The sequence below is a fragment of the Triticum aestivum genome, chromosome 4D, assembly GCF_018294505.1.
Source record: "Triticum aestivum cultivar Chinese Spring chromosome 4D, IWGSC CS RefSeq v2.1, whole genome shotgun sequence".
NCBI classification, from domain to species: domain Eukaryota; kingdom Viridiplantae; phylum Streptophyta; class Magnoliopsida; order Poales; family Poaceae; genus Triticum; species Triticum aestivum.
In genome coordinates this window covers 159,555,950-159,574,245 of record NC_057805.1, presented here as the reverse complement: position 1 = coordinate 159,574,245, position 18,296 = coordinate 159,555,950, and the positions used below count along the sequence as shown (strand labels likewise).

Genomic DNA, 18,296 nt, shown 5'->3' with positions numbered 1-18,296 from the left:
CATTGCCGAGGAGATCAAGAAACATGAGGCAGCTGGTCTGGTCAGAGGAGTATTGCATCCAACGTGGTTAGCAAATCCAGTGGTGGTGCGCAAGGCTAATGGGAAATAGAGGCTTTGCATAGATTTCACGGATCTGAACAAGGCATGCCCGAAGGACCCATTTCCTTTGTCGCGCATCGACCAGATTGTGGATTCCACCTCCGGGTGTGACCTGCTTTCTTTCCTGGATGCGTACACTTGATACCACCAAATCTTTATGTCCAAGGAGGACAAAGAGAAGACGTCGTTCATCACCCCATGTGGCACGTACTGCTTTGTCCGGATGCCCTTTGGATTGAAGAGCGTCGGATCCACTTTTGCAAGGGCAGTCCAGATTGGCTTTGAGTCCCAGCTGCACAAAAACATTGAAGCTTACATGGATAACATTGTGGTCAAGACTACTTGGCTTCTTTGTGTCCCATCGGGTGATAGAGGCCAATCCCGACAAGATCAAGGCTATCAAGCAGATTCAAGATCCCAGGATAGTTAAGGACATAAGGCATCTGACTAGATGTGTTGCCGCGCTTAGCAGGTTCGTTTCCAAGTCTGCCGAGCGCGCCTTGCCGTTCTTCAAAATCTTGAAGAAGACATGACCTATGGAGTGGACCCCGGAGGCAGACGCTGCGCTACAAGATTTGAAGGCCTATCTTTTCTCTGTGCCCACTTTGGTTGCTCCCAAACCATAGGAGCCATTGCTGCTATACTTAGTGGCAACCAATCAAGTGGTTAGTGCGGACCTGGTGGTGCAGCGGGAAGTGGATGACGCGGCAGCCACAACCATTGTCCCCTCTGGAGAGGAAAGTGAACTCACCCCGAAAAGCTCAGATGTAGTTCAAGACGAGGGAGAGCGAGGCAGCAAAGACAGTCCCAAGGTTGCGGCAAGGAAGAAAGTGGTGCAGCGCCCAGTGTACTTCGTCGGCTCCCTATTGCAGGGGGCTAGATCAAGGTACTCTGGTGTGCAAACGTTGATTTTTGGCCTCGTCATGGCCTCAAGGAAATTGCGCCACTACTTCCAAGCCCACGAGATCACGATCGTCACCCGCTTTCCTTTGCAACGAATACTCAGAAACCCCGAGGCCACCGGCAGGATAGTGGAATGGGCCTTGGAGTTATCTAGCTTTGTTTTGAAGTTTGAGAGCACATAAACTATTTAGAGCAGAGCACTGGTTGAGTTTATTGCAGAGTGGACACTAACCCCTGATGAAGAAGTGTTAGAGACAGTTATTCCCATCAAGGAAGCGCCCCAAGAATGGATTATGTATGTCGATGGTGCCTTCTCCCTGCAAGGTGCAGGGGCTGCCGTGCTTCTCGTTGCTCCCACTAGGGAACACCTTAAGTACGTCGTCCAGATGCATTTTCCCCGGGAGAAGGCTACCAACAATACTGTAGAGTACGAAGGGTTCCTTGCCGAGCTCAGGATTATGACGGAACTGGGGATCAAGAAGTTGATCATCCGTGGAGATTCACAACTTGTGGTGAGACAAGTGAACAAAGATTACCAAAGTCCATTGATGGAGGCATACGTTGAGGAAGTGAGAAAGTTGGAGGAGCGCTTTGACGGATTGCAAACAGAGCACGTACCACGTGCGGAAAACAGCATTGTTGATCATCTGTCAAAATGCGTTGCACAAAAACTCCCTGTGGAACCAGGGTCCTTTGTTCTCCATCTGACTCAGCCCTCCATTTCCCCGGCAACAATGGCCAGAAAGAGGAAGAAACTGGACTCTGGCAAGCCTCTCCCGGTAGAACCTCTCGAGCCTCCCAGCAGAGAGCTTGGCGGGAACAACTCTCCTTCGGTCGCTGAGCTGCCCCCTCCCGCCAGACCACCGGTCCCTGCAGTCAAGGAGTGTGCTCCCACGAAGGAGGAGGTGTCACTAGTCCTCGTTGCCGAGCCTCAGGCTCCAACTTGGCGCGCGGCACATAGTCCATTTCCTCCAAACTGGAGAACTTCCCGAGGAGCAAGAAGAAGCTGAAAGAGTAGCCCGGAGGGCCAGTATGTATCAGTTCGTTGACGACACGCTGTATAGAAGAAGGCCCAACGGCGTTAAATTGAAGTGCATTTGCCGGGAAGAAGGAAATGAACTGTTGGCAGAGATACACAAGGGTATGTGCGGCTCACACATTGGATCGAGGGCTATGGTGGGAAAAGCCTTCCGGCAAGGATTTTACTGGCCCACAACCCTCCAAGATGCAGTTGAGCTGGTCACCAAATGTGAAGCCTACCAGTTACATTCCAAGCATACACATCTGCCTGCCCAAGCTCATCAGACAATCCCTTTGTCATGGCCGTTTCGGTCTGGGGGCTCGACATCTTGGCTCCCTTCCCCCGTGCTACCGCGGGCTTTGAATTCTTGTTCGTTGCAATCGACAAGTTTACAAAGTGGCCGGAAGTAGAGCCGGTGAGAAAGATGACTGATCAGTTAGCTGTCAAGTTCTTGAAAGGATTGGTGTGCCGCTTTGGAGTCCTTGCCCGAATCATCACCGAGAATGGCACCCAATTCACGAGCCACGCCTTCATGCAGTACGTTCATGCCCTTGGAAGCAAGATCTCATTCGCCTCTGTTGCTCATCCAAGGAGCAACGGGCAAGCTGAGAGGGCGAACGCTGAAGTGTTGCGAGGACTCAAGACAAGGACATTTGATAAGCTACAGAAGTGTGGCAGGCGATGGATCAACGAGCTGCCGGTGGTTCTTTGGTCCCTCAGAACAACACCAAATCGAGCTACCGGGCAAACTCCGTTCTCCCTATTCTATGGGGCTGTAACATCCCAAAATTTTCCAAATTTTGGAATGTTAATATTTATTATTACTAAGGGAGTTGCTACGATTTCAAGGGAAATTAAAACTTTTTGTGTTTTGTTTTTTTAAATAGAGTTTAGATTTCTTCTCTTTCTGTCTCCTATGAAATATTTTGAAACCATATTCAATACTATGGAGTGAGAATAAAATGACTTTCTCAAATGCGGTGGATAAAATTTTCATTTGAAGTTATTTGAATTTTGGAGTTCCAATTGAAATTGGATCTCATTTGAAATTTTAATCCCATTTAAATAGTTCCAATAAATTTAATGAGAGGAGATAATGCAACTTCTCCAAAATATATTTGGAAATATTTAATACTGCATAATTATCATTTCATGAATTTGCATAACTCTAAATTGAATTTTTGATTAATTCAATTATACCCATAAAGTGTCAATGGTAGTTTGTGCACAAACTTAATTTTATTAAATTCTGAAACTATTTGTTTTTTGTGAATCTAAATAATATTTAGATTAATGTATTTTTTTATTTCTGTTTTATTAAAACTTTTCTGTCACTTAAATAAATAACTAGTAAAGCCTGGTACTGACTTCTATTGGGCTGAGCCCACTAAGGTCTTCTTCTACATCTGTCTGTCCGTTTCAATCTTCAGGAACAGAGAGAAACAACCATGGCGCCTGTACCTCTTACTCTTCTCCTAGCCTTTGATTCCTTCACCCTTTCGACTTGCCACCAACACGAAACTTACAGAGGAACGTAAGGAGAACCCATTCAGAGAAATAAAACCCAACATTATTGCGTTAAATCGCCGACCTGATCCGGAAACGTTCTTGCACAAACAGCCATTAATGGTTGCACTAAGCTCGCGGTGGATCTCGTCGTATAGACTCCCCTCACACCTATAAAATGCACCCCGATGATCTCCTCATTCCCTGGCTTCCCCACGACCGAAAACCCCTCTCTCTAACTCTCTCTTTCGCGAGAAATTTCTCGCTGGACCCAAGCTGTGCCGCCGCTTAAATTGCCGTGCACATCAACTACGGTGAATCCCAGGACTCCCTTTTTATTTCTTTCGCTCCATCTCGCAACTGCGCATCTTTCTGACACACAGCCGGAGCGCACGAACTGAAGAACTCCGGCGTACCCACAGCCTCGTCCGACGACGATTTGGATGCGGCCGTTCTTCCGTACTAGACCCTCGAATCTTCCTCTCCACCGTGCACTTCCGGGAGGTCGCCCAGAACCATCATATCAACAACACCATCACCGCCGGAGCAGTGCGCCGCCCAACTCCGGCGACCGTACCTCCTCTCCCCGGTGAGCCCGGGTTCCGCTCCTCTGCAGTCGAACTACGTGCTGTAGACGTCCACATCGGCCGTTAATTCCCATTTGACCGCTCTAATTTCCCCACTTAATTCTTTTAAAAAAATAAAAACAAACACCCAATTTGTTTGCTGAAAAATCTCCTATGGCTGCTTGGCGTCAAATAGAACGCACGTTGGCGCCAAACAGCGATCTCTATGCCTTCGTCGCCAAACAGAACGCTGGCGCCAAACAGCAATCTATATGATCCCGCCCGTCTTCCCCAGTCTTCCTTGATCATCCTCTTTGTAGCCAGAACGTGACCAAGGTATATGTTGATCTATGGGCGGATAGAGATCCCCTTTTGCCCTATCTCTGTCCTCTTCACGTTGATCTGCAAGTTTATGTGGCATAAAGATCTTCCTGTTAACCTATCTCTCTACTGATTGTTCTCCTCACGCTGATCTGCAAGTGGTGTGGATGATCTCCCTTTTGAACTCACTTTTACCATCCATCTCCTAGCAACAAAAAAGAAGCTGACCAATCTCAAGGTATGTGACATGTGGTCTGATTCTATTCATGTTCTCAAGGCAACAAGAGAATTCCTAGACTGATTTTGCTATATGATCATAGATTACAAAAAAAGACAAGGTTTAGTGGAGAATATAATTAACGGCGACGAAGTTTCAAACATGTAACATTAATTTTTATAAATTCAGCAGCTAAATTGCTGAGGAGTCGAACCCTCCAAACAACTAGTAGAAAATCAGAAGTATTAAGGAAGGAAGGAGATCCAAAATTTATTCCTGCACCTTTTGGATGATGTTACAGTGAAAAAGTATATTTGAACAGAAGTGATCTCTATTGTTCTAAATAGCTCAAGATAAAATACATGAATGTAGTCAGACCTGTACATGCAAGTTGTACCATAGGTGCTTTGCTAACAGAAGTGATCTCTGTTGTTTTGAATAATCTCAAGATAAAATACATGAATGTAGTTAGATCTATAGATGCAAGTTGTACCATAGGTGCTTTGCTCATGAAATACTTGGAATTTCCAATACTTGACAGGAGATTAATGTAGATGATCTCCGTTTTGCCTCTTCCTTCTCCTAGCAAAAAAAAGACGATCAATTTTGAGGTATGTAACATATGCTCTAATTGTATTCATGTTCTCAAGGTAGCAAGAGAATTCGTATAGACTGAGTTTGCTATGCTATCACAGATTACAAAAAAGGAAACGAGAAGGTGTAATGCAGAATATGACCAACTCCAACAAAGATTCAAACATGTACACTCAATTTTTTAAAAATTCTCAGGCCATATCATCGTATTCTTGTAGTGTAACTAGACAAATAAATTAAGATATGCCTACTTTTTACAGGAGAAATATGATTCCTAGTTGGATGCCTCAAAATGGTATGAAATTTAATTCCACAAAAGAGGCTTGGGGCTTTTGGACTTGTTATGGAGGTCATATTGGTTTTGACGTAAGGGTAAATTATGAAAATAAGAGCAAACTTGATGGGGCAATCACTTCCGCGAGATACATTTGTTCCAATGAGGGCTACAGAAGAATAGACAAAAGAGATCACAACACCAAGCGTCCTCGTGCAGAAACAAGGGCTGGTTGTAAAGTTCGAATGGGAATCACCATCGACCGAGAAACATGAAATTACGAAGTACACGAGTTAGTCACTGAACACAACCATGTCTTGCAATTGTGTGGAACATGTCACTTGATGCCATCACAGCGGAAGATATCGACCTTGCAAGATTTTGACATTGAAACTGCAGATGATTAAGGAATTGTACCAAAAGCAGCCCATGAGTTGGCAAGTCGGCAAGTTGGTGGGTCATCAAAGCTTACCTACACACCTCGTGATCACAAGAACTATTTGCGAACCAAGCGTCAAAGGGAGTTGATGTATGGTGAAGCTGGAAGTATGCTCAAGTACTTTCGAGATAAAAAAACAAGAATCCTGCATTTGTATATGACGTACAACACAATTGTGATGAACAAATAGCAAATATCTTCTGGGCTGATGCGAAGATGATCATTGACTATGCTCACTTCGGTGATGTTGTTACGTTTGATACTACATTTGGGACAAGTACAGAGTACAGACCCTTTGGTGTATTTGTTGGCTTCAACCATTTTAGAGAAATGGTCATTTTTGGTGCTGCACTTCTATACAACGAGACATTTGAATCCTTCAGATGGTTGTTCAACACTTTCCTACATAACAAAAAGCAGCCTAGAACTATCTTTACTGACCAGGACGTAGCAATGGGTAATGCAATTCGGGCGGTATTTACAGAAGCATGGCATGGATTGTGCACTTTTCACATAATGCAAAATGCCATCAAACATTTACCTCATAAGAAAAAGACGAGGATGGCCCAAATGTACTTGCTGATTTTAGTGCTTGCATGTACAAGTACGAGGAAGAGGAAGACTTTGAAGAAGCTTTCACTGCCATAAGAATCAATGTGGATACACAGACTTGGTTGGACAGTATCTATAAAGTAAAAGAGAAATGGGCAAGATGTTACATGAGGAATGCTTACACTATAGGCATGAGAAGCACACAATTAAGTGAGAGCTTGAATAGTGACTTGAAAGACCATTTGAAGTCTGATCTTGACATTCTTTTTTTTTCAAGCACGTAGAGAGGGTTGTGCAAGGAAAGAGAGATAAAGAGGTAAATGAGGAATATGAGTCTAGGAAAAACTTACCTAGAGTTAGAATAAGAACTTCTACAGTAATACAAGCAAGCAAAGTTTACACACCTCACATATTTGAAGATTTTCAGAATGAATATAGAGATCCATCTCAGCACACATGAAGCCATCGGAGGAACACAATGTATATACTGTTGCAATTGCCAATCTTAACCCAGAATGCTCTTATGAAGAAGAATGCAAAGTTCTAGTTGATGAAGAGCAAAAAGTTCTATGTAGCTGTGGTCAATTTGAAAGAGTTGGTATATTGTGTAGTCATGCTTTGAAAACCCTTGATGTCATGAATATTAAGTATCTTACAAGCCACTATATTTTGAAGCGATGGACTCGAGAAGCACGAAGCGGCACTATTCAAAACAGCCATGGCAACATTGTTTTGGAAGACCCTAGATCGGAAGATAGGCAGCAGCTTAAGTTTTTCATGCATGAGTTCCTTGGCATAGCTTTCCAAGCAGTTGCATCACAAGATTGCATAAAATTAGTAGATCATGCTTTGAAGAATCTAAAGAAGCAAGTTGAAGACAAAGCTCCTACTACTACATGCAGAACTGAAGCTATATCTCAGGAACAAGACATTTGTTTGCAAACAGCTTGTCTGAAGAAAAAGGAAATTCAGCAGAAGACTTCAAAAAGGAAGAAATCATGGCTTGATAATCAACATCCCAGTAAAAAGAAAAAAGGGGCAGCTAAAGTCATTCCCGAAAAACAATCTTCTTTTGTAAATCTCTTATCACTTATCAAAAAAGCCTATAGATTTACTAATAACTCAACTAATGTTTATTCTGATTTATTTTTTGCATAGACAGGAGAGAAGTACATTCCAGTTGCACAATGCGAAGTACCTATAGAGGAAATGACTGGAACAAATGCAGATGGTTTGCAGGAATATGGGTACTATGCTCGTTTACTAACGGTATTCCACTTATCTTGTCCAAAATTCCTAAAATCCATTTGTAAGCAATATGATTTTTTGTGTGTATAAAATCTGTTATGTCTCTCTTTAATATACTGTAACATCCCAAATTTTCAAATTTTGGTATGTTAATAGGATCATTTTTTTCATCATGATTTCAATGCCTCTTTGAATTTTGTTTGGAGTTTATGGAATATTCTAATGAGAGGACTAAAATGACTTTCCCGAATATTCATTTGACTCTTATTTTGATTTCACAATTATTCGAATCATTTTCAACTCAAGGAAAATACGAGAGAAGGAAATATGACTTCTTCAAAACAATATGTTGGATATGCATCGAATAATAATATTTGGATTTTTATTTGCAATTGAAAAATATTTTATGGAACATTTATAAAGCCCTAAATAAATTTTGTAAAATATTTTGTGTATTATGTTTCATTGTTTTGTGTTGCGAAAATGTTCACTTTATTCTATAATATCAATAGTATTTTACTGTGTGTTATGGTAATTTTTAGTAATCTATTTGTATTTTACTTTTAAGCCAAATAGACCTCCTGTTCAGTATTATTACTCAGCCAGTTTACTATTCATCTGGGCTCCCAGCGCCAGCCCAGTTCTATCCATCGCTCGCCCGTGCTATGCAGCAGTAGGCCGGCCCAATTCCACACGGCCAGAGCCCGCACCCTGCAACTCATTTGTTTTTTTTCTTTAATTCTGTTTTCTGCTCTCTGCCACTGACCGATCGGGCCCATCTATCATCACCTTGCTTCATACGTGTTCTTCCTGGAGATCAATCCCGATCCAAATCCTCGGTGGATTCGGCTCGAATCTTGCACCTCTCGCACTCCCACCTCCATATATACTCCCCACGTCAGGTTTGTCCAATTTTTCGCCAAAACGGAGTTCTCCCGTGCCCTGGGGCGTCGTCCCGATCTTGCCGGAGACCGCCACCGCCTGAAGCTTCTGCTGGTGCGTTTCGTCCCCACCATCGGTTCCCAGCACCCCTGTTAACCTATTCTTGATCGCCTCGAGCTTCTGCCTCGACCTCACCTCTTAGTGGCACAGGGATTCACCGAACCGAGCGCTGCAACTTCGACCAGGAGCAGATCGCCGCCGCCGAGCTCTTTCTGGGCGGTGCCATCGCTAGAAGACCCAACTGAAGAAACCACGTCACCCACGTCATATTCGGGACCTCCGAGCTCCTCCGCATCTCCAAGTACCTTCCCTGAGTCCAGCAAGCCCCTTAGCCGTCGCTGTCGCCGAATCCCGAGCCGCCCCGCACTGTTCTTCTTCAAGTCCGGCGACGCACCCTGCCATGTTTTCCGGTGAGCATCTCCCGCCGTCCAATTCATGTTCGACCACCCGGATTAAGTCTCTATTGTTTTTTTTGTTGAAACATTTTTCTATTATATGCCGGCCGTTCGTCCGTTAGCCACAATAGCGGACAACTTTCAGCCACTCACACCTTGCCACGTGGCACATCCACAGCCGCAACAGTTCTTCGAAATCTATTTTTGACACAATATTCTTTTGGCAGATTCCATATCAAAATTTCATTTAAGTATATCTTGAGATCCGTAACTCCAAATTCATCGATTATTTTTCCTGTGTACTCGTAGAGACCAGGAGAATATTGTAAAACCAAAATTTCACATGTTTGAACTGTTTAAATTTGCATTTGCTCAAATTGGAAGTTAACCTTTCTGAGGCCGTATCTTTCAAACCGTTGATCCAAATTAGTTGATTCTTTTTGCATTGTGATCCTACTAGCATGTAGATAAGATATGCCTACTGATATGTTTATGATATTAAAGTTTTATTTGAACTATTTGTTGTTGAATTTATTTTAGTGTTATGTGAGTACGATTTATTTATCGGTGCATTCGTTGAACGTATAGATTGTCCGGAGTGCGAAGCGGATCAGAATTAATCGTTAGAGTACTTCAACATCGTTCAAGGCTTTGCACTTTTGATTTTGCTCATCCTATATTCTGCTATGTGTGTGTGGTTTTTATGCTATGACATGTGCTGGTTTGATCTGTATGTTCTCTGTTGTTATATTCTGGTATTGATTGTATTATGTGATGGTGTGATCAACTCGCTATGGTAGACGCGGGCATGTGCCGAGTGATCCATGAAAGTGGTGAGTGTTTATAGCCGTAGGCTCGGGATTATTAACCAGGTGAATGCGTCACCGGCATAGCGCTCTATTGTGCCTAGAGAATTCGCCATTGATAGAGCGCACTTGAGGCGAGGTATAGTTTTCGGAACTTAAATCAGGTGAATGCGTCCTTGGCAGAGCGCTCTATGGTTCCTAGAGAATGCGCCACTGACAGAGCGCACTTGAGATACTTCTGAAGTTCTTGTCATGTTTATTTAGAATCTTTGGGTTATCTTGGGCGAGTAAATTAGAGACGGTTGTCAGTTCAGGTAGTGGAGGTAGGTGAAGACATTCTTCTTCAAACTAACTTGTGTGTTTTGTTTGTCATACATTGCTTTGTGGATGTAGGTTTGCTATATCATATTGTGTGATTTGCCAATACATTCAATGTATTGACCCTTTGCGGCTGCAACTTATCATGTTGCAGGATTTTCAGATGATCAGTGAGATACAGTAGGGTCGCGAGTCTTCACTCAACATGTTCTCTAGTGGGCATTGATGGCCTCATCGTTTATTATGCCACCTTTCCGCTGTTATTATTGAATAAGTTAGCCATGTGCTATTCAGTTTGTAATACTTTATAAATTCTGGATCATACGTTGTAGTAAATGATGCACTTGTTATTTGATATTTATATGTATTGTGTGTGCTAGCGAGTCGATCCAGGGACTAGCACAGTGAGCACAGAGACATTGAATTTTATTAGATTCGGGTCGTTACATATACAGAGTGAAGCCAATGATATTTGGGACTTGGAAAAGAATTCATATTTTCCTCGGATATGACAATAGTTTGATAGAGAAATAAGAGGAGAGTCATGCATTTGTGTGGTTTGGCTCCTCTGCATCAACCTCAACTACAGCCGTGAACTGCAGCTAGTAATTCCTTCTATTTGTGATGTGTTTAGTACTTAAGGCAAATACAGAGAGAGAGCAACCTCTGCATCCTGTTATGGTATGTGAACAGGAAGAGCAACTTTTGCTTCTGTTTATCTATTTTAAAGTGAGGAAAAATAAAAGTAGAGTAGCACTTAGTTTTGCTGACGTGTGAAGGGGCAAGGACTTTGAGCATTTACATCACAGTATCCTGGTTTCCAAACAAGATGAACCAAAAACTCACTTACAGTATTCTAGAAATTTGCTAGTCAGAACCATGCCAAAATCTCTATGGAGAGTGAGACCACGACACAACGGCACAATCAAATCAAATGCAATTGCAGTAAGATGACAATCAGTACTTAGACCACAACACAGCAACGTTGAGAAATACAAGCTACATACATATAATTCTGAAGATTTGGATGGACAATATCAATGGACAGGGGACCAAACATATTGTCATGCTATACACACTACAAGGTAGGAGCTAGCCACATACTTACCGGCGCCTCTCCCGAGCTCAAGAAGCGCCCGCACGGCGATATCTCCTTCCTGGACGGTGGCGGCGCGGGGCCGGGCGGCCGACAGATCCCATCGGCGAGCGGCTGGAGGAAGCGGGCAGCTTCCATCGAGGTGGGGGACGTAGGGCAGCGCAGCCTGAGGAGGGTGGAGTCCTCCCACGTACCTGCCTTCCACGGCGTCGGCCGGTGAGCCTAGGGGATGGCGTCGGCCGGTGAGCCCAGGGAACAGCGCCTTGCGGCGGATCCTGGGAAAGCCGAAAGCCGGGGACACAGCCGCAGCGCAGCAGGCGGGCATGCAGGTCCATCCGCCGGACCGTCGCTAGGGGAGGGAGTGTGCTTGGCTGGAGATACGAACCCTCGCCGGCCGCGAGGTCGTCTGCTCACCCCTGCCTCAATCTCTTTGCTCCCCGGTCTTTACTGTGTGGTGTGCAGTGTGAATGGAAGCACTTATCTAAATACATAAAGGCTTTATTATTAACAGAATTAAGTAGAAAAAATGAGAGCGGTCAGATGGAAATTGACGGCCGATGTGGACGTCTACAACACGCGTGCTGTAGTAGTTCGAGTGCAGAGGAGCCGAACCCGGTGAGCCCTCTCCCTTCCGACCACTCGATCCAAAGATCGCTCTCCCTCCGTTCTGTTCTGTTAAAAAAACGTAGGGGTATCCACCAGTAAAAATAGGATACGTGGCAGATCAGATTTAATCCCGTAATTGATTTCCAGAAAAATACCCAAACTTCGGAAGATCATATCTCCTGAACCGCATGTCCGATTTTAACAAATAAGATATCTCCAGATTCGCTGGAACCTATAGTTTATTATAAAAATTATGTAATTTCACTTTTGAGCAAACTAAAATTTAGTTTTGATTTAATTACGAATTTGAGTAATTTTGCTATATCTTTTATTATGTAAATCATATAAAAATGTTTTATATAGGAAAGTTGGACCTTAGGACCTCACCTTTCTGCTGGAAACCATAGTATAATTTATCAACTATGCTTGGTTATCATTTTAGCTTGAACACCCCAAATTGACTCTCTTTAGTCATAATTCATTACCCTCATCCAAATAAATTTTGTTCTTGGATAAATCTTCTTAGATCGATCCGTAGAAAACCCCCTGGTTAGTTATTGTCATCGTAAAAAAATAGAGTAAAACCATTGTTAATTAGTTTAACAACAAGAACTATATGCCATTCATATGAACCGATCCAATTGCATAAACTTGAATCATATGAATATACTTGCTTAGATTTGTTTACTTGAATTGTGTGGTGAATGCTTGCTGGAACCATTGTTATGTGAATGTGGATATGTTGGGTGTCTTACTTAAGTTATCTATCGCGTTATATTGGAACGATTGCGAAGGTGAATTCTACGAGGAGGTAGAACCGTGTGACTGCGAATCCGAAGGCAAGTTGCAATTTGATCATGCCCTGACCTACATTTTTATATTATGCATATCTCTTTAAATTTAATACTATGCATGTTTTACAAAAGGTTTGCAAAGTATTATTACTAGCTAGAGCCTTAGGTTCAAGACTTACTACCATGCTTGGCCGCGCTTGCACAAATGGGTGGGTTCAAAATCAAACAAGTTTTAAACAAATAAACTTGCCCTCCTTTGGGGCAATGCTTTGTGAAAACATTTGAAAAACAAAGAACTATATACTATTTTACTTCTACTCTCTGGGCGGAATGGTATTGACGGGAGCGTCTACAAGTGATTGCGCCCATCGGGGTCTTGAAGTGAATGCGCCCGACTAGGGTCTTGCACACAGGTTTTTAGTGGGGACCGCCGTCCAGGGGACTGAGATCTTCCAAGTACAGTTTGATGTAGCTTCCAGTACAGCCGCATGCTACTATGGGCTCTAGCTGACTCATAATACAGCGGAATTATACGTAGTCGCTAAGTTAGGGCTCCATCAACGCCACTGGGCTCGTTGAGTGTAGACCATAACCCTATCGTCTCTTAATCTGTTGAGATCTGCGCATGACAGGTGCAGATGAGTACGTGGAATGTACTCGCAAGTTGCAAAGGAAAGTTTAACATAATATATATGCTGGGTAATTATTGGTGGAGGTTTCCTTTGCATAAAGCCAATTTTTTCTCCTATACTAAATTTTGTAAACTTCTTTTGAAATAGAATTAGTTTTTAGTATAAAAGGTAGGAGTGAGACACTTGGATATACGCACCAGTGCTCATTCTCCAAAATAGTTTAAAACATACATAAGGTTGAAGTGAAACACATTCACTGTGCTCATTCCTCAACTTTAACCCTTAAAACAGATTTTTAGAAAAGAGAGGGGAGATTCTTCTTCAGTCCTAGTCTTCAGTTGCTCAAAATTGCCCATAATCGGGGGCATGGCAAATCGATTAGGTTAAACCCTCTGTAGAGGTCATACACGTTCCCCACATGACAAAACCAACTCCATTTATCGTTACACACTTGGGTGTACGACTAGGAGGAGAATGTGACGAAGCCTTTCCGTAACAGCCCCCTATACCTGACCAAGCCGCCCGCAACTTAGGCAATGAAAGCCCCTCTCTGATGGCCGTCCTGAGGTAAGGGTTTCCCGTTAGTACTAAGCTAAGCCAGAGCCCATAGTAGCATGTGACTATATTGGAAGCTACATCAAACTGTACTTGGAAGATCTCATTCCCCTGGACGGCGGTCCCCACCAAAAATCTGTGTGCAAGAACCCAGCCGGGCACATTCACTACAAGTCCCCGATGGACGCAATCACTTGTAGACGCTCCCGTCAATACCATTTCGCCCAGGGAGTAGAAGTAAAAATAATATATAGTTTTTTTTCAAAAGTTTTCATAAATCGTTGCCCAAAAAGAGGGAAAGTTTAAACATTTAAACTTGTTTGATTCCCAACCCTTTTCTTTGTAAGCATGGCTAAGCATAGCTACAGGTACCTAGGGTTTTAACTAGCAATAGTTGTTTGCAAAACTTTTTAGTAAAACATGCATACTAGTAAATTTTAAAGAGATCATGCATATTACGAAAACATAGGACAAGGAATGATCAAGTTGCAACTTGCCTACGGTTTCGTAGTTACAAGGTTCTACCTCCTCGTAGAATTCACCTTCGCACTCGTCGCAATCTAACGCGATAAATCAAGTAAGACACTCGGCATATCCACATTCACATAACAATTATTCAAGCAAGCATTCAACACACAATAAACATCCAAATGAAGATCCAAATAATAACACAAATTATTCGATTGCCACTATCATAATTTCTAGGGCCTATTTTCTCCAAAACAACACAAATAAAGATCCAAACTACCCAGTGTGGCGCATCTAGCTGGAGTCAGCCCATCTTTTTCCTAACTATTTTCCCTATCCCTTGGGCCTATTATCCCGAAGTGAAAGCCCAGTCACTTGTGGTCGTCTTCCTCCTCTGTTCTGTACGTGAACATGAACATAACCTATAGAACCTCCACATTCATGACTTCCACCTCTTCCTCTCCTCCTCCCACTCAATTCATTCCCCATTACGACTAAGATAGAATTTTTCATCTTCAAGAGACCGAGGAAAGTTGCAACTTGATCATACTTTGTCCTATGCTTTTGAAATATGCATGATCTTTTTAAAATTTACTAGTATGCATGTTTTACCAAAAAAATTGCAAAGTATTATTGCTAGCTAAAGCCCTAGGAACTTATAACTATGCTTAGCCATGCTTACACAGAAAAGGGTTGGGAATCAAACAAGTTTTAAACGAATAAACTTGCCTTCTTTTGGGGCAACGTTTTGTGAAAACTTTTGAAAAACAAAACTATATACTATTTTACATCTACTCCTTGAGCGGAATGGTATTGATGGGAGCGTCTACAAGTGATTTTGCCCAATCAGGGTCTTGAAGTGAATGCGCTCGACTGGGGTCTTGCACACAGGTTTTTGGTGGGGACCGCCGTCTAGGGGACTGAGATCTTCCAAGTACAGTTTGATGTAGCTTCCAGTACAGCCGCATGCTACTATGGGCTCTGGCTTAGCTTATTACTAACGGGAAACCCTACCCCAGGACCGCCATCGGAGAGAGGCCTTCGTGTCGAAGTCGCGGGCGGCTTGGTCGGTATAGGGGGCTGTTACGGAAAGGCTTTGTCACAATCTCCTCCTAGTCGTGCACCCAAGTGTGTAACGATAAACGGGGTTGATTGTGTCTTGCGGGGAACATGTATGACCTGTGCAGAGGGTTAAACCTAATCGATTAGTCATGCCCCCGGTTACGGGCAATTTTGAGCAAATGAAGACTTGGACTGAAGAGGAATCTCCCCTTTCTTTTCAAAATCTGTTTTATGGGTTAGGTTGAGGACTGAGCACAGGGAATGTGTTTCACTTCAACCCTATGTATGTTTTAAACTAATTTTGGAGAATGAGCTTTGGTGCGTATATCCACATGTCTCACTCCTATCTTTATAAAAAAATCATTTTTTCAAAGAAAGTTTCAAAATTTAGTATAGGAGAAAATTGGCTCTCTGCAAAGGAAACCTCCACCAATACTTACCCTGCATATATATTATGTTAGCTTTCCTTTGCAACTTGCGAGTACATTCCACGTACTCATCTGCACCTGTCATGTGCGGATCTCGACGGATTAAGAGACAATAGGGTTATGGTCTACACTCAACGAGCCCAGTGGCTTTGATGGAGCCCTAACTTAGCGACTAAGTATAATTCAGTTGTATTATGTGCAAGCATTGCGTTGTGCCAATGGTACGTATTTGCTTAATTCTGGATCTACAGTTGTAGTAAAATGATGGTTTTATTGATATTCATTCTTGTTACTGTGTGTGCTAGCTATGATCCAGGGATAGCACAGTAAGAACAGAGACTTGGATTTTACCAAATCCGTGTTGTGACGAGCAGTTATCCCCACAGAACTCATTTACGAGTCACCTCGAGTGCTTGCCTACGATGAAGTAGCGCAAGAACAACACTGGCGTGACGACGCTGTGCTACTCGAGGAGAACCGTCTCTAGGCTGCTACGCGTGCTGCATGCTACTAGCAAGCCCTGCGTCGCTATCACAGCCGCAGGGTTCATGCCTGGAGTTTTGAGGAAGGCGACCTTGTTCTTAGGCGTGTTCAGTCCACCAAGGGTACAAACAAGTTGACGCTGAAGTGGGAAGGCCCTTACCGGGTAGTACGAGTCACCAGACCTAGCGCAGTCCGTCTGGAGACCGGAGATGGCATTCAGTTGCAAAACTCATGGAACATTGAGCATCTCTGTAAGTTCTACCCGTAAGGCGCGACTGTTGGGCCCTGCCGAGCAGCCACCCTTTTGTACAGGCCTTGCCAATGTTGCATGTAACCCCTTATACAAAGCCAGGCGCAGACCCTGAGCAATAGAGAAATAAATGAAGCGCTGGGGGGCGACAAATTGCATGCATGCATAAGCATATCATGAGCATATAGATAAGATCGCATGTGGCATCATTTTCATCTGCACTAAACTGCAGGCTCCTACCATGGACTTGATCCCGAAGAGGAGAAGAGAAGACAAGCCTACATTGTGATCACCGGCAAGCCAAACAGATAAGTTCTCTCTCTTATCTATACGTGTTCTGTAAGTAGGAACTTGTGCATAGGAAAACCTCGCCATCTTCAAAACTTAGGTGCTCCCATCCTTTGACTTGAACGTTGCTTCGGTCAGGATGGTTGCAGTGGCCTTTGGCAAGAAAGTTTGGAGGGGGGCTGGCCCCTATTTATAGTTTGTGCCCGGTAGGCATAGCTCCGCGACAACAAATTGAGGGTACTGGCAGGATAGCCTGCCGGGGAAAACTTGTTGACTTGGATGTATAGAGGCATTTCACCTCTACATGGACATGTTACACGCACAAGTACCCAGAAAGGTTTATCTTTTTCATTAAATATGCTGACCAGCTAGTACAGATCTTACAGAACACAAACATGGATAAAAAAATTACATAATTTGAACTAAAATTTGGCAAATGCCTACAGATTTTAGATTGAAAAAAGATAAGTGCCCCGTAATCCCCCTTTCTTGTTCCTCTTCTCCTAGGTACTGCGATGGGAAGCGAAGAGGGCAAAAGGAATGCCTGAGCAGACACCCAACCCGATCCTGTCAAGGGCTTGCCGGGCGTAGCCTGACCAGATCGGGAATGGCGAGGCTGCGAAGGAGGGGCAGGGGGAGCAGCTCGGCGGTGCCCTGGTCACCACCTCCAGGACCAGCAAGAAGCCCCACCACAAGCACCGGTAGGGGGGCCGCCGGAGCTCAGCTAGAAGACTGCTGGAGGAGGCAAAGGCACCAAGAGAGCGACCCCTTCCCCAGCGACCAGGAGGCCGATGATGATTGTGCCGGGGAGGGAGGGGAAGAGCAGAAAGACGAGGCGGCATGTCGTCAATACGAGATGAAGGCATCGGTGCCATCATACTCCGACCTGACGCCCTGCCACCCGCCTTCTCCGTCTTCCCTCATTTTCTCTCCATCACCACCACTCCAGGGAGACGCCAAACCCCCGGCCCGTCACCTTCCCTGGAGAAGCGGCCGACGGACAAGACGCCCAGGGCGCACATGGGGCACCGCTCCCCGCCTTAGCGGGCAGGAGGGCACCCCTCTCTTCAGTGTCACCCCCTGTTCCGCTGGAAGGAGAAGTGCTGGGATTACCAACGGTCCCGAGCCCTGCGTCCCGGACAGGCATCAGAAGCTCCAAGAACCCGGTCGTCAGGCTGACGAGCTGCAGCAGCTCATAGCAAGATCCAGCACTCACCACCAGACGGCCGACCCGAGTAGAGGGGACAAGCATTCCACCATAATGGGAAAGCTTTATATCTCCCGCACTATGAATGGCTCGCCCGTCGCATCTCCTCGGGATCCGGACTAGACTCACTCCCCAAGCATCGACGCGAGCATTCAATGCCATTAAACACAAGCTAGAGCCCGGGGCCTGGCCCCTGTCTCTCCCCTTCAGCGTAACCAGAAGAAGA

At 44.2% G+C, this 18,296-nt stretch overlaps 1 long non-coding RNA gene across 1 annotated transcript; it reads left to right on the top strand.

Annotated features, from left to right (window-relative positions):
• The first annotated feature begins 8,512 nt into the window (after window positions 1-8,512).
• On the top strand, window positions 8,513-10,580 carry LOC123099823 (uncharacterized). The gene is made up of 3 exons (XR_006448241.1): window positions 8,513-8,736; window positions 8,833-9,092; window positions 10,356-10,580. It is a non-coding gene; the product is annotated as an uncharacterized lncRNA (long non-coding RNA).
• Window positions 10,581-18,296: the final 7,716 nt, after the last annotated feature.